At 36.1% G+C, this 16,977-nt stretch overlaps 1 protein-coding gene across 3 annotated transcripts in view; it reads left to right on the forward strand.

Annotated features, from left to right (window-relative positions):
• Ccser1 (coiled-coil serine rich protein 1) overlaps positions 1–16,977 on the forward strand; it is a 1,141,750-nt gene that overhangs the window by 573,616 nt on the left and 551,157 nt on the right. The window lies entirely within an intron of this gene.

Genomic DNA, 16,977 nt, shown 5'->3' on the forward strand with positions numbered 1-16,977 from the left:
TAGTCTAATTCTTTCTGCCTGCAGGTCAGGACATAGACTCTTAGCTTCTGCTCCAGCACCATGTCTGCCTGTTTGCTTTCAAGCTTCCCAACATGATAGCTATGGACTAACCCTCTGAAACTCCAAGCAAGCCCCAATTAAATGCTTCCTTATATAAGCTGCCTTGGTCATGACATTTCATCTTAGCAATAGAACAGTAACTAAGGTAGACAATCGGTGTGGTAATATGTCATTAGCAGTCACTTTAAAAGGACGTATAACCACAAATTTAGAAGTACCTTAGAATGTTCTGGATTTCGATTATATATAGGGGAGAGATATAGCGTAATTTTTAAAGAAAGATATTAATTAGATATCCACAATGATAGAGAGGTTATAAAACTCTTAAAGAGTTATTTGGAATTTATAATGATGATTAAAGCAGATATGTTTACAGAAACAAGAAGAGAAAGCCTGTGGCTTAAAGAGCCAATGCCAGTTTTATATCTGGTCCAGCACACTGCTCATCATCACTTCACTGTGACCTTTACACTCTTAGATTAGCTCCCTTTTTTGATTTAATTATACTTTGAAAGGATGAGAATATAGAAAGAAGCCAATAAATGGCATTAGGAAAAATGCAAAAAATAGCCAGCTTTCTCCTTTGTGCAAATGTGGGGGAGATGCCGAGACTTCCTTATGTTCCCTTTCCCTCCATGATCATCCCTGTTGTTCTATTTAGCAGTCACTGTCAGGAAGGTTGACTCCACCTTGATCTGATGGTAGTGTTCCAGAGGGTGCCTGGACTGGTCTACTCTGGTGACCGGTCTAACAAATAACTTAGCTGTCATCATAGAGCCTTTGTCCAGTGACTGATGGAGGCAGATGCAGAGATTTAAGGCCAGGCACCAGGCTGAGCTCCAGGAATCCACTTGATGAGAGAGAGGAGGGATTCTGCAGATGAGGGATGTCAAGATCATGATGGGAGGACATGCAGAAATTACTGGCCACAGTAGTGGAAGCCATGAACTGTGGACTGGTGGCAGTGGAGCCCCCATGGGATTTAACTAGGCCCTCTGGATATGGAGGACAGTCGTTTGGCTGTTTGGGTGGCACCCAGGCAGGGGGATCAGAATCTGTCCCTGTTCTATGGGCAGGTTTCTAGGAATCCAGTGCTTGTGGTGTGACACCTTGCACAGCCTTTGTGCAGTGGGAGGGGCTTGGACCTGCCTAGGCTCAGTGTGCTGGGCTCTGCTGAGTCTACATGGGAGACCTCAATTTGGGGGATGTGGGGATGCGGGGTGGCTTGGGAAAGAGGGGTGGCTTGGGAAAGAGGGCTGGGGGGGGGGGAGGGACGAGAGGGATCTGTGCATGGTATGTGGAGTGAGTGGAAAATTTCTTAATAAGGAAAAAAATTTAAAAATACTGGGTTTATAAGTGTGTGAAACCACACCACACCTTAATTTGGATCTTGAAAACTGCTTCTTGTACTGAATCATGAGCTCCTGCCTGTCTTTTTTATTCTAAACAATTTATTTTTAAGATTTATTGATTTTTATTTCATATGTATTTGTTTGTCAGAGTGTTGTATTTGTACTATATGTGTGCCTGGTGTGCAAAGAGACCAGAAGAAGGTGTTGGACCACCCAGAATTAGAGTTATAGATGGTTGTGAGGCACAGGCTCGTTGCTGGGAACTGAACCCAGGTCCTCTGTAAGAGAAGCCAGTACTCTTAACCATTGAGTCACGTCTCAGACTCTGAAAATTATACTTTTTAAAATTAATTTTGCAACCTTTTATATAAACTAGTCAAGATCTAGAAACAACTGTGAAAGGCGGATGAATGGATAAAGAAACTAACATATAAATACTGTGCAGTATTATTCTGCTTTAAAAATACCTATTAATCAGCACCAAATAGATGAAACTGTGGGAGATATTGTATTAGATGATTGATGTACAAAATGTTAATACACAGTATAAGAGAGATTATAAATAATGTAATCATATTGGTGATGTTAAAAAGTAAAAATCATGATATAAAGAAAACATAACAATTTTATTCCAATCTTATTGTTTAGCAAACAATAAGCTAAAGTTCTAGTATTTTAATATTAGATAATATTTTCAATTAAACTACATGTAAACTACATGCCTTTCAATACTCTGTGAAGAGATATTATGAAATACTAAACAAACAGAATAGAAATGATAAAGATAACAAAGTTATTATTTATTTTTAATGGGGAGCACTGCCACTAATTGGAATGGGCATTCAGTTCTTTTACTTGCCACATCCTAAGGAAATGGTCCTCTCTCCTGCCAAAGTTTGGAGTCTTCCCAGGTGAATGGTAGAGATGCAGCCAGTACTAAGTCATGTTCCCTCAGTGCTCAGGCCCGCGTGCATAGACTAATATGCATTATTGTGACTGTTGCACTAGGGTGAACATTTACTCTCAGACCCCATCCATGGGAGCTGTGGTAGCTTTGGAAACTGCAGGCTACATTCATGCCTTCCATCACTGAGTGCATTTCACCTACTTTTCTGAACAGTGCAGAGCTGACCCATAAGCCAGCTCCCTTCCCCAGGCAGACACAGATGAGTGCGAACATTTTTCTCTAGAACTTTCCCATAAAATGGAGCCAAAGTTGCTGTCTAAAGCACTGAAGATGTCATGATCCCAATGCTTCTTCCCTACCCTGCTTTCCTTTCTCTCCATTGTTCCCAGGGCCACTTCCTAATAAAATAATTTCATAGAAATTGTCACCTTAGCTAAAAGTAGATATTAATAAATGATTAATAAAATGATTTATATTAATTATAAGGTCAAATAATTAAGAATGATTCTCTTTTGGTTTTTATTTACTTTATTTGTTATTTTATGTGTATATGTTGTGCATGCATGATAAATGTGGGTACCATCCACATTATGCATATGGAGGTCAGAGGACAACTTCCAACTCAAATATTCAGGACTGTTGCAGCAAGCACCTTTACACACTGAGCCATCTTACTGTCCTTTTTACTTGCTTTTCAAAATAAATTTAAATGCTAATTAATACATTTATAGTACTAGAAATTTATATATATATATATATATATATATATATATATATATATATATATAACTTTCAAAGTTATGTACCAGCTTAAAACATCCTGTTGTACTTTGTTAGATAATCTTCAATATAAGTAGATGTGATGAGTAGTATAAATTCTTTAAGCTAAAATATTGCTAAAGAAGGAATCTGGTCTATACCTATATATCAAACTGCTATTTTCTTTCTCAACTGGCAAAGTCTAATAAGAAGAAAAATGAGCTCAGCCACCACACCTGACATTTATTTTCTCTGTGTCACAGCCATTTTCTTTGAAACCAACCTACAAGTGTGGATTTTATCTGTCTGATGAGAAAAATAAAGTGTAAGGTTATGAGTATGTTCTTAGTTATTTTGCAGCCGTGTTCTTTCACCAATCAATAATTTCAAACTTTATCCTGAAGTCCCATTATTTGGCTATATCATTTTTGACATATCCTTGAAAATTCACATTGTTGGTAGCAGTTAATATGGATGGTCCCTGTGCCCAAGAACAGCCACACAGCCATATCCAGTCGCTTGCTACAGTGATTTCTTTGTCTTCATACATTCCATGTAATCCACTCATGATCTGAATCAGCCAGAAAGTGAAATGGGCTTGTATGTGCTCTTTTTATATTAAATGAACTAGCTACACTTTAAAGGAAATTATGAAAATAATCGGTTAGTGATTGGCTTCACAAAATCTGAAGATGAGAAAGGAAGCAAAGTGCAGAATTTCCTTTGTGATTAGGCTGAGAAAGCATAATTGTGTGACAGTTCCATCCACACCAACAGTAAAACTATAATCATATTTTCCATATCTCTTTTAAATTCTTTCCTTCTGTGCCAAATGGTCAGTACAGGTAACATACATACAGGTAACACTAAACAGACTGAGCAAGTTGTGTTAACACATTTAACCATGTATGTGTGTGTGTTTATGTGTGTAAAACAATAACAATTAAAGTAAAAGATGATTTCAAGAGGGAACTAGGTCAGTACATGAAAAGGATTGTAGGGAGGAAAGAAAATGTGGGAAATAATGTAATTGTATTTTCATTAAAAACTAAAATAAATCTTTCCTTATGGGTCCAGACATGACTCTGATATGGGATGTCATTCTGCACGCTGTGAATGTGTGTTGTGCTGATTGGTTGATAAGTAATAAAGCTGCATTGGCCTATAGCAGGGCAAGATAGGATTAAGCTGTACATTGACACTGAAGAGGAGAGCAAGAAGGGTGGAGCCAGAAGAGATGCCAGCACACTGCTGAAGGAGCAACAAGATGACCATGGCCATATGGCAACATATAGATTAATAATAGAAATGGATTGAGTTAATTTATAAGGGCTAGCTAGCAAGAAGCCTGATCTATAGGCTATACAGTTTATAATTAATATAAGCCTCTGAGTGATTATTCATAAGCAGCTGCTGGACTGTGGGCACTGAGAAACTTCCATCTGCATGACTCAGTGGTTAAAAGTGCTTTTTACACTTGGAGTAGCTCTGGGATGGGGACCTGGAATACGACGCAGTGTACTGAAGGTGTCTACCCACTTAACTTTGGAAGAACTGGGCAGGTTACCATTCTTCTTTAGATTGCACCCATAGTCGTTTCTTTGGTAGAATACAGAAAGAAGCAGTTTGTGTGGCTGCAGTAAAAAAATACTGTGGGTTAAATCTGAGACATAGAGGAAGAAACGTCCAAATCATGCGTGTTTCTATCTCCATCTTTGCCCAGATAGTTCTAGGGTAGTTCTTGAGGGTGTGCCATGACAGAACAAAGTCAAGAAGATGGGAGAGCTAAGGAAGAGTTTTAAATATCTTCTCAATGCTTCCTATTACTAGAACCATGACTCTGAGTTGCTCACACAGTTTAAATGAACTTCTGGGTGGTTTGTTCGTTTGTTTGTTTGTTTTTTGATTCTGTCTTTCTTACCCTGTGGTACCTTCATGGACATTTTTAGAGGATGTCACCAGAAGCCTATGCAAATTGCTCAGTTTCAAGCAGCTGAATTCATAAGGGATATATTTATATCAGATTTCTATGTGCTATCATTATAAAAATTAGTACCTAGTGGTTTATAATTATTCTATAATGATTTCTTTTTATACCATTTTCGTATTTGTTTTCTGTAATTATGATTCTCTCTATATTTCTTTCTATATAGGAAATATTGTGCAGTTGACATTTTTTGTTTAAGTTTACAGTGAAAAATTATCCATTTACAGTGAAAGCAGGTGTTAAAAAAACTGACCTTATAAGTATTATTTGAAAGGACATTTTGTTAAGTGTTAAAATGCCAAATATCAGCTAAAAAATCATTTGTGAAAATTTATATTTATATGCAGTATTGAAATAATTGAGTTTTTTTTTACAATAGATAACCTTTAATAAGACCTTTGAAATCACATCCATGTTTCTTTTCTTTTTATATAAATAGTATTTTTTTCATATTGCTTGTTTTGTATCCTAAACAATTACCACATCATTTTAATGGATTAAACAAACGTATCTTTTGTGTTGCTACTTGTTGCTGAGAATTAAAGCCACTTCTCAGACATTCTGAGTACATAGTCTAACAGTGAGTCACACAGATAGGCCAATTTTTCAGACTAAGTAATACAGTAAACATAGACTGGTAAGATTTCTGCCATAATACACATACTCACAGAAGGCTCTAGGGTTGTGTATGACACATTTAGTCAAGTATCTGACCTCTTTCATTGCCCATTTGGAGTAATGCTACAATGTTGCAGGAGGATTTAAAAACAAATAACATTATATTTTAATTGCCTATAACTTTAGTCTACACAATTGTTAACTCCTTAAAATAGTTTTTTGCATCCCCTTGTGGAGAACACAAAAATATTGTATTGCGTTGATAAAGTTAATAGCTGCTATTATATACAATAGAAGTACCAGAAAATTGTGATTTTATGAAAACTTTTAGGTAATATCAGAAAATCTAAAGATGACCCTTGGTAGGCAAGTATTATCATCATTGTAATATTTTGTGATCATCATTCAATCATTATCATGATATTCTATATTTACACAACAAATTAATAACATTAGACTGAAATGGGGTATTCTCTCTAATGTTAAGTGTCTGCCACAGGGTTTTCTTTTATTAAGTCTTTTAAAATAGACTGAAAACATGGGGTTTGTGAGGTTGCTTGTCAGATAGAGGCACTTAACACCAAGCCTATTGACTGAGTTTGATTCCTAGAATCCAAGTTAGAAAAGGAAAATGACTCCTGATGATTATTCTCTGAGCTTCACATACATACTGTGATATGCATGCCTAACACCCTGACTCCTCCCACCACACAATAAAAATAAATAAATAAGTAAATAAAGTGATATAACATTTAAAATGAAAAAAAAATTCTATCTAGTTGTAAAAGTCAAACTGGTTCCTCTTTCTAGAGGGCTAAGCAAATGGTATGAGTGAGGTCATGGAAATTTTGAGTTTGAGGAAGCATGATCTTTAAGTATATGAAGAAGACCAAAAGAGTACTGTTTAAGCTTGAGTGAGATAGTTCTTTTAAGATGCTTGGAAAGCTCATTAGTTTCTTTGAAGAGAAAGTAGTTTTTACGTATATCCAAGGGAATAACATACCGTTCACATAGACTGACACTAGGTCCCAAAGGGTGTCCTGAATAGTGCTGAAGCCCTGCCTAGAATTTATATGGAGCTGGTCAAGCACATTCTCATGTCATTTGGGGAAGATGAGATTTGTCGTCCTGTGAAGCACATAGTTGGCAAAATGATCTGGGGCTTGGGGTGGGAGGAGAACACTCAGAAGCATATTCCAGCAACCTCAGAGAAAAGTGTAAGAGAGCAGCAGCTGTAGAAAGCAAGCAGGAAGTGTGGACATGATTTAAGTGGAATTGCTAGAGCGCATGAGAGATTAATAGAAGATGAAGGGAGTTAAGCATCTAGGGAGACTCGGAAGGTCTTCATGTGGAACAGTTTGGGCATCTTTCACTGTTAGAGAGCCTCAAAAGAGGGAGACTGTTAGGAGATGAATACACCGAGATTGTGGATGCACAGGGTTATTGAAGTAGACATGCCTGTTCTGCAGCTTGGCAGAAAGGATAAACGTTAGTATAAAAAGCTGGACGGTGTTCTCATTTGCTTTCTGTTGCTGTGATAAACACTATTACCAAAACAAAACAAAACAAAATAATGGCTTAGGGGGAAGGGGATTTATTTGGCTTACACTTCCAGGTCACAATGCATCACTGAGAGAAATCCAGTTAGGAGCTAAAGCAGGTAAATGAAACAGAAAACATGGGGGGCGGGGGGATGTTGATTACTGGCTTGCTCCCAGGATCACTTTTGGCTGCCTTTTCTTATATAGCCCAATCCTACCTGCCTTGCGATGGTACCACCCCTAGTGGTCTGGATCCCCCTACATCAATTAAAATCAAGAACATGTTCTATAGATAAGTCCAAAGGCCAGTTTGATGGAGCCATTTCTTAAACTGTGGTTCCTTCTTCACAGATGTGTCAGATTCACAACCAGTATTAGCCAACACAGATAGCTTTTATAAATTAAAAGAATATAAACAGGAGATGTGATTATCTTTCAAGATTTTGACTTGATAAATAACAGATTATATTTTACTATTGGAAATAAATTGTATTTTTTTTTAACCTCTGTCATTCCCTAGAACTGATATGTGGCTTCTAGGAATTGAACTCAGGTCCACTTTAAGAGATGTACATGTTATTAACCACAGCACTGTCTCTCCAGTCCATGAGTGTTTTAATTAATAGTTATGAAGGGAAGTGGTCAATAGACAAATTAGGGGAACAATGTTAGTGTACACAGTTTAGTAGTATATATTTTCCCTTATTAATAGCCACATGTGACCTTGAAATAGCATGTTACATTTAATACCTCAAGCAATGTTTATAAACTCAAAATTAATGCTGGGGTCATTGGCAGAAGATAGTGTGTATCTTCATTTCTACTAATAATTATGTTTGTTACTGTCTTACAATTTAGTAATATGTAGGATGCACAATAAAGATATTTTGAGACTATCTGATTATTTCTTTTTGAAAGTGTTTATTTTTCAAGTTATGTAAGTGGAGGAGTGTGCGTGTGGGTGCAGTGTCGTGGAAGCCAATCTAGGATAAGAGTTATCCTTGTACTAGAGATCTGAGTGGTTGTGAACACCCTGATGTGGGTTTTTTGAATGAAGAAGGGCTCTCTGCCAAAGTAATGTGCATTCTTTAACAGCTTGCCAACTCTCCAGTGCCTTATTTGATTATCATTATTCCTACAGCTTATCCTAAGGAATATTTCCAAAGAGAAAAATATGAACTAAAATGTTCCACATGATTTGACTATCCTCAAGACTGAAAAAATAATATATTATCAAAAAATACAGCATTATATATCCATTACAAATTCACATGTAAAGAAAGTAGAATTAATTTAAAATATCAAATGTCTTCAATTAAACCTTTTTTGCATTTTGCTTACAAAATTATTAAACAAAAGAATGCTATTTTATTTTTCATAGGACAAATGTCATGTAAGAAATTAGATCAGATTGACAGGATGTTTTTTACCCTCTACAAGCTTGAGTGTAACTGTCTGAGGGCATCTCATCTACCAACAATACATTTACATATGTATTATCCTGTTTCAAAGTAATCACACCAATATTAATTGAAATTGAATTATATTTCACATTTTAGAAAAGAAAGGTAGCTTCAGAATAATGTACGGATAATATCACTGAACTGGACAATGAACAGGCAAACAATAACACAACTTAAATGTGATAACATGACTTTTATATTAAAAAACTCATTTTAAATATCCTAGTCCTTAATAGTATTCTTAATACAAAGCTCAAACTATTTCTTAAGCAAGAAACAAGACTGAAGACTTTTACCAGTGATTGCCCTGCTTTTAGTTCTTGTGAGACTTTAATTTCTTAGAAATCAATTTCATGTTTGACTGAATATTTTCAGTTTGAAAGCCAATTTGATCTCCCTTATTTAAAATAAATTTTTTTCAAAGTCAGCTGAGACAGCCCATCAAACCAAAAACAAGGTAGCTAGAATCAAGAGAGTCAGATGATGCTCGTACTTACCTGCTTCTCTTTGACGTATTTCCTACCTCTTCTCCTTCTCCTACTGACAACCACAACTCAGTTGTTCTAGTATATTTGACATAACCTTGACCTTCACTCACTTTCATCCTTGAATATTTTTCCCAAGCGTCACAAGCACTAACTGTTTTGTACTACGCTCTCTATCAAAACTACCAAAAATTCATCCTTTTCCTGACTGGTGACATATAGGTCAATAGCCTTGTGATGCTCAGCTCTGGCAATGATATTCCTTGGAGTCAACCATATGGTCATCAGTATAAGTGATGCATGCCCTCCTATATGTTATATTGTTAAGCAATGCTGAATAGCAGGTTAGGTATATTAAAAGAGGTTTTACTTGAATACTTTCAACTTACAATGAGTTTATTAGGATATAACTTTCATAATAGAGAATTAGCTGAATAAATTAAAGCAATGCCAAAATAAATAGTAAACAAAATAAACATTTTATTGTATTTTTATTTTCACAAAAAAACAGTGAGTCCATTATTTTTCTGCATAGTTAAATGGATTACCATTACTGGTAGATTAATTATCAAGATATTTGACTCTCACTAAATTTTTTATAATTAGTTACCTAATTTTGAATATCTCTGCTTAACATTTATGTTTAAAAGAGTAATAAATAATGCTCACAATCCGCAAGTAATTCCTCTACTTGTAATGTGCAGTCTTCTTAGAGTATCTACTGTATTAAAGTTGATCTTCATATAATTAATGCATACATGGATATGTACTCAGTTTTGTATCTTACTTTTTCTTATGAGTGTGCTGTAAGAAAAAATGAAGAATAGTTCATGACCTAAGTTTAGGACCTCTTGGGTATTCCAGGACAGCTGGATCTGTGTGTATAGTTTGTCTACTGAGGTTTCTCCATGACACCCACTGTTTACTGGTTGGTTGTCAAGTCGAACATTGTGCTGACTCAGGGAGTATTCAGTGATCTTGTCTCCCTTATGCATGTTTTCAGAATGCTGTCATCAGCACATCTCTGTCATTGAATCTAGTATTTTGTGCTCCTTCACAATTTATTATAAGAATTTTTATATACCTTGGCATTGAATCAACAACACACTATCAAATGCTCACTATGCTTCAAGCGAATCTTCTTCAAAACAATACTTTTAGCAGTGAAGCTGGCACAGTGTTACATTCTGATCTTCTTCAAAAATGTATCAAGCCAAAAAAAAAAAAAAAAAAAAAAAAAGCTTGAGGACTCTGCCATCTTTTCAGACTGTCAGTGCAGGAAGGTCTCTGTAATGATTCATAGCTTTGTATATTTTCAAGGTTGAATTACAGAATTATGAGCTGTTATGTTGTTTGGATTGTCCCAGATCTCCTGGGTGTTCCCAGTGACTGCATTGATATTTGGTTCTTCCAGATTCATTCATTGTCTAGTTCCATTTCAAAGGGAGCAAATGCCCTTCTGTACCCCTTGAATTTAGAGCTAAATGTAAAATAGATCAGAGAAAGCAAACTAAATCACCATATGTATACATTCCATGCATAGACAAGAGCTCAGTCATTTTAGCTTCCAGCACCTTCTTTTCCCACCTGTACTGATGACCCTCTACAGTTGCTGACACAAAGGGAAAGTGCAGGCCTCTCCGAGGGCAGGGCACTGTACTAGTACCTAGAATATTGAGATTTGTCTTGCAGAAAGCTCATGCCAACAGGAAGAAAAGCATATTTCTTTATCCCAAATCAACTACAAGTTTATAGATGAAAATAAATGGAGGTTAGGTAAATATTCATGAACATTTCTCACAAATGTTATCTCATCTTAATAAAGGGCTAGGGAACTGAATAGTGTTTCTGACAAAATAGAAATGTGTGTTCAGACCAAGATGCTAAAAGTAAGGCAACACTTAGGACTTGAAGTTTACAGAAATTCTTCTGGGCCCTATTGCCTAAAGACACAGTTTCCATTCTTCCCTAATTTCCACCATCAGTTTCATTACTTCATTAATTTCTCCCAATGTAAGATTTAACAAAGAGTGAGGCTGAAGCATATGAGCTGTAAATAAAGTAAATCTTAATTTCTACATGAAGATCAATACATCTTATTTGCATCAGTAATTCCTTGGGGACAACTGTGATTCATGCCTATTCTCTAATATCTTCACCTTTGTCCCACCAACTGCCCCACGCTCTTCATTTTATCTCAAGGCATTTATACACTCTGTTATTACTGGAACAACCACTGAGCCCATTTTTTTTCCTAATCTATTCCTCCTTAAATTTATGTACCATGCAAATGCCAGCCATTTTACAGGGCTTCTCACTTTAGCAACATTAAAGCCAAAATGGAAAACACATCTGAGATGTCAAATTCACCACTTGATTACCAATGCCACTCAAGCTGCACCTATCCTCACTCATTTCCTGGTTCTTTCTTTATTCAAAACAATACTGAAGGCTGAAAATGTGCTCAGATTTTTCAAGACAGTTTGGAGACTCTCTGGCTCTAAAAACTCATGACTCTTCGTATAAGGGGTTAGCACACTAAGGCAAAAGTCAGGCTAATTATAGACAAAAAGACTAAGAGAAAATATTAGCAATGAAATGAATGTTTAAAAAAAGATTAAGAAGAAGTACCTGGGACTGCAGAGTTCTTCAGTTTGTAATGGTGCTGATCCAGTCTAGCAGCTGAAGAATTAGTTTGAACAATTCCAATGTTCTTGTGTAAGACTGGTGTGTAAGAGAGAGCATGTAAGGCAATGATACCAAGAACCTTAATTGTGCAACAGAGGTATAAAATTAACCACAAGATACAATTTTAATAATATTTCAAATATATTTTATATAGCATAATGTTTCCAAGGTAACATGATTTTAAGTCATAAAATTATTCATAGGACATTTCATTAATGGTATTTTTTGTATAGGCTCTTCAAAATGCAATGGAAATTGTAACTTAACAGCCATTCTAATTTTAATTAGCCTCACGAACTAGTTTGTCAGATGTAACAAGTAGTATTGATTGGAATCTCAAATTGTTCAGTTTTTAACCAGAAAAAAAAAATTGTTTGCTTATTTGTTTATCTAATTTTGCTTTTTCTTTTAATTATTTCTTTAATTTTTGAGATTATACTATAGTTATATTATTTCCCCTTCCCTTTCCTCTCTCCAAACCTTCCCATATAGCCTGCCTTGCTGTTTTTTAAATTAATATTGTCTATTTTTATTATTAATGTTACATACACGTGTGTATGTATGTGTGTGGAGTGTGCATTCCTAAGCATATAAATACAACCTGCTCATTCTGTATGATGTTTCTTGTAGGTGTATAATTTCATAACAACTCTTTGGTGCTGGATAACAAGTAAGTTGTTAGGCTATTTTAACAGAAAACTGAGAGGATTCTTGTGCGATACCATCTTGGGGAGACATGAATAAAATTCTACTGACTCCTGACCGGTATCCAATGACAGATACTACCAAAGTTAAATTTGGTGACCCAATGTGTTTTATTGGGGTTATTTATAGTAATATTAGTGATTGGTTACTTAAAATGCTAGAAATGACTTAAAAACAATTGCATCACCAAAGCCAACCCAGAATGGGTGATAGCTCAGAAAAGGTGGAACTCTTAAATGCACTGCCCCAACTCAGGCAGCTCAGCAAATTAGAGAATGTCCCTTCCAGATGGCTTGGTTGATTTAAGCTCTTTCCAGGCATTTTGGCTGTTCTCTGTTTCCTTCCAGCAACTTGTCTGAGAGTGTTTTTCAGCACTACTTACAGCTTACATTTGCTTGGGGAGGTACAAAGCTTGTGAATCTGGTCAGTTTTACACACTTCCTGAAACTATTGAGTTGTTTACTTCCTGAGTTTAGCAAGCTTCCTTTCAGTTTGGAATGTTTCACCTCCCCTTAGAACACCATGCTATCTTACTTCCTTTTTAACATCTGGTGTCTTACACAGTTTCCTGGCAAGATGAACAGGATTAACTGGGAGGAAAATTGCTATGTAACTAGGATCTGGTTATATTTTTAAATTGCTAACATGTTTTTACAGAAAAGCTGGAGTGGAGAGTGTGTGAAGGCAAGAATCAGTTAGGAGACTGCATCAGTCCCCTGCGGGTGGTTGTAACAAGTGCCACGAGTGGATTTAGCACATAGCTTCTCTTCTGCCGACTAGAAGTATAAAGTCAACAAGTACAGGACCACATTCTTCCAATTCTCTGGAAAAGGAGAATTCCTAACATTTTAGAGCTGCTTGCAATTTGTGAAGTTATTTGGCTCCACCTGGAAGGAAATAGAGACAGAGGAAACTGAGCATTTTCTTAATTGAGGCCCCATCATTGTGACCACTACCTCCGTCTCTATGTGACCTTCTTGACAGCTTTTCTGTGACACTATCAGAATGACTTTCTTCTTTTAGGGATACCACACATATACTTTTAACAGCATATTAATCAATCCAGCCTACTTTATTGTGGTTGAGCCTTCCAAGTCTCTAGTGAAAATAAGGCCATGTGCAAAGGTTCCATGTTGGCAGACATTTTGAGGAATTTCCATTTAATCCAGACAAGAGGCTATGGGAGTAAGACTTAGTATTCTGAGCACAACTAATACCTTTCTATGCACCACCCACTGATAACCTTTAGGAAGCAGATGAGGGTATTGGCAGTACAAACAAAACAGATGTTTCAAACTGTGAAAGAACTTGTACAGAAGTAATTAACTAATGATTTGGTGTGTAGGTAGAAAACCAAATGATATGACTAATATCTTCTAGTCACAACTCCTGTCCTTCTTTACCTGATTAATCACTAAGTGACCACTATTACTATTAAACATTAACATCTATGGCTTCTGAAATATCTAACTCAAAGCCATCCCCTCCATGTTCTTCATTGTGTGGACTTTGTTAATTTGTTGTGCCTTCTTGGGAAGAGCATGAACTGATAATAATAAATAGATTGATCTCTCTTCCATAAGCACAAGAAACAAAATAAAAGTTGAATATCTACCACTAGTATTTGCTAGTGTTCAAAATTTGCAAGGGGTTGAGGTACATCTAACAACTTTGGATCTACATTAATGATGTTAGAACAGAGTGGAAACCCCCTTTTGATTCATTTCTTCACCCTACAAAGCAAAGCCCCATGCTTTTCATTTACAACATTGTATATCTTCATCGGGGATGCAAGTATTCCTAATAATTCCAATCTCTAATCATTCTCACTCCAGAGTTTACAGATCAAGCTATGGTTGAAATAAAGTAAACTGAACTCTTCTTAAAGATAGATATGTTTTCAGCTTGTGTGATCTCATATAGACCATCTGTTCACAATTTTCAAATGTGCTGTGCAATGTGTTTAGCTGTACATCTGGTAAAACTCATCAACTACAAGGCATTCTCACTGCAGTGAGCTCCAGGAAGTTTCTTAATTCAGTTATCATGAAATCCAATGAAAATAAAATTTTTAGATACTTGGTACTTTCTGTTTGTCTTTGTAATTTTGACCTGTTGGTTTTGTTTTATTGTTTGTTTGTTTGTTTGCTTAAAAAAAGAAAATTGCAACTCCTATCCCTGCCTCTTTCTGAACCTGTTAAATCCTCACACTACTTTTCTGGAGGAAGAAAACTAAAATCTGAAGGCATTTCAGCTACAAACATGTGTGAGTTCCAGCCTGGCAACATGAATGGGTGCTCACAGAATGAAACTCTAATTATTGGCTTCATAAATCAGGCCCTTTAAAAACTGGTGAATCAGTGATGCTCTATCCTGTATTAGCAACTGCAGCTTGCTCATTATTTGAAAAACTATATTCAAATCACAGACTTTACAATTTTATTATTTATTTATTTATTTATTTATTTATTTATATATATATTTATTTATTACACAATAGCACTTTGTCCAGGAAATTAACAATATGGAGAGGGCCAGGCTTGGATCCAGCCCAACTTAGTATACTCTGGATGCTCTCCTTCAGAGCCAGAGTATGTGTGTGAGCAACCCAATCAGTACATCAAACCTGTATCTTCTATCACTGAGCCACCCACTCCTTCTTTATAGTTGAAGCCTGATTGATCCAGACAGACACTAAACTGCCAATGGTCCCAGTGTTCTGGTTATTTAGAGAATGGTCAAGAAGGAACGACTTGGCTTTTGTGTCACCTTCTTTCAACTCACAGAATCCTCCTCACATAGGCAGAGTTGTGTGAGCAATAGCAAGAACTTCTCCCAAGTCAATGGGCAGCACAGAGTCATCACAGAATACAGCTATACCAATGCTTACCTGAATTCCAGTGTTCACTGCTGACGATTGTGAAATGGCTCTTCTTATTCTCTTTACTTTTGTTCTCTAACAGTTTTTCATTCCAAACAGAAAAGGATGATAAAGGGACTGAGCAGGTCTCTCTTTTCCACACTCATAGAAACCACAGTTGTAGCACTACTGTCTGCAAAAACAAAATCAAAATAGAAAAAAGAAAAAAAAAAAAACTAGCAAGGAAAGAAAAAAGACTTTCACTTCTCTTTTCCCAGTGCATTTAAACAGCCTTGGGAAAAAGGAAATAGAAGACATGGAGGGCCCATTGCTCATAGCTGAAGGTCTTGGTGACTATTATATACCTGTAGACAATCACACTCAAACACATGGTAATTCACAAGCTTCTAGCTTCCAATGATGCAGCCTGAGCCACAATTGTTGACAAAGGTCCTCCCCTGATGCATGTCTGCCAGGCCCTGTTCTTCCTGCTCTACACTCATTGGCTCTCCTCCTCACAGACCTCCAGTGTCATTAGGTCATCAGGGTCATTTGTCGGTCAACCCTAGATTTCTGCTAATGTGTACTGAAAAATACCATGACTACCATGATTAGCTTTGAACATCAAGGAAGTTGGCCTTTTATAACTGGATTTCACTAAAACTTTGTCCTATATCCTTGGTGGCTCCCAGAAATCTCAAGAAAGTTTGTTTACCTGGCTGTTATTCTTCTAATTCTGCTAATGTTTGCACTGATGACACTCATTAAGGGGGGGGGAGGTATACAAATAATTAATGTATGCTATGTAGTTATGACTTTGCCATTCTGTGCTCATTTCTGGCTTTGGCATTGTTAAGTAACACCGGTGATTTTCTCTCTTGGTTTTGTTTTCATATAATGTCAATGATTCTCTATTGACATCAAAATCCAGTGCATGATGATGTTCAAATTCCATTGACCCATTTAATTCATAGAATAAATTTGATCCACCACACAGTATAGATTTTACTATAATGAATAACATTACTTTTTCATTTTAAAAGTCATCATTTATGTTCTTTTCATGTTAATTATTAGCAGTATTTCATTTCCATCATTATAAGTTCTAGATCCATGTTGGGCTTCTACTATTTTAAAGCAGACTTTGTTTTCTTTTAAAGGTTTTAGAAATCAGTTCTCCTAGTTTAAACCTACTCTTTGCCCACTCTCTTCTGTAAACTGAAGATAATAACAATGATTTTTTTTTTGTTGTTGTTCTTGAACCTCCAGTCTCACAACACAGTATGCAGAGGCTATGGTATGTTGGGCTAAAATTTTGTAGCTTGATGCAATCTTGTTTGTCTATGATAACTTTTTTCTCCTCTGAGGGTCTTATTCAAATCATCATGGTCCCTTCCAATACCTTGAAGCCTCCTGTGTTCTATCAGACCACCATGGTTTAAAGTTAGATTTTAACAACAGAAAAAAACTACAGAAATCCTATAATCTCATGGAAACTGAATAATGCTCAACTGAATCACCAATGGGTTAAGGAAGAAATAAAGAAAGAAAT

The sequence above is a fragment of the Onychomys torridus genome, chromosome 3 (assembly GCF_903995425.1).
Source record: "Onychomys torridus chromosome 3, mOncTor1.1, whole genome shotgun sequence".
Lineage (NCBI taxonomy): Eukaryota > Metazoa > Chordata > Mammalia > Rodentia > Cricetidae > Onychomys > Onychomys torridus.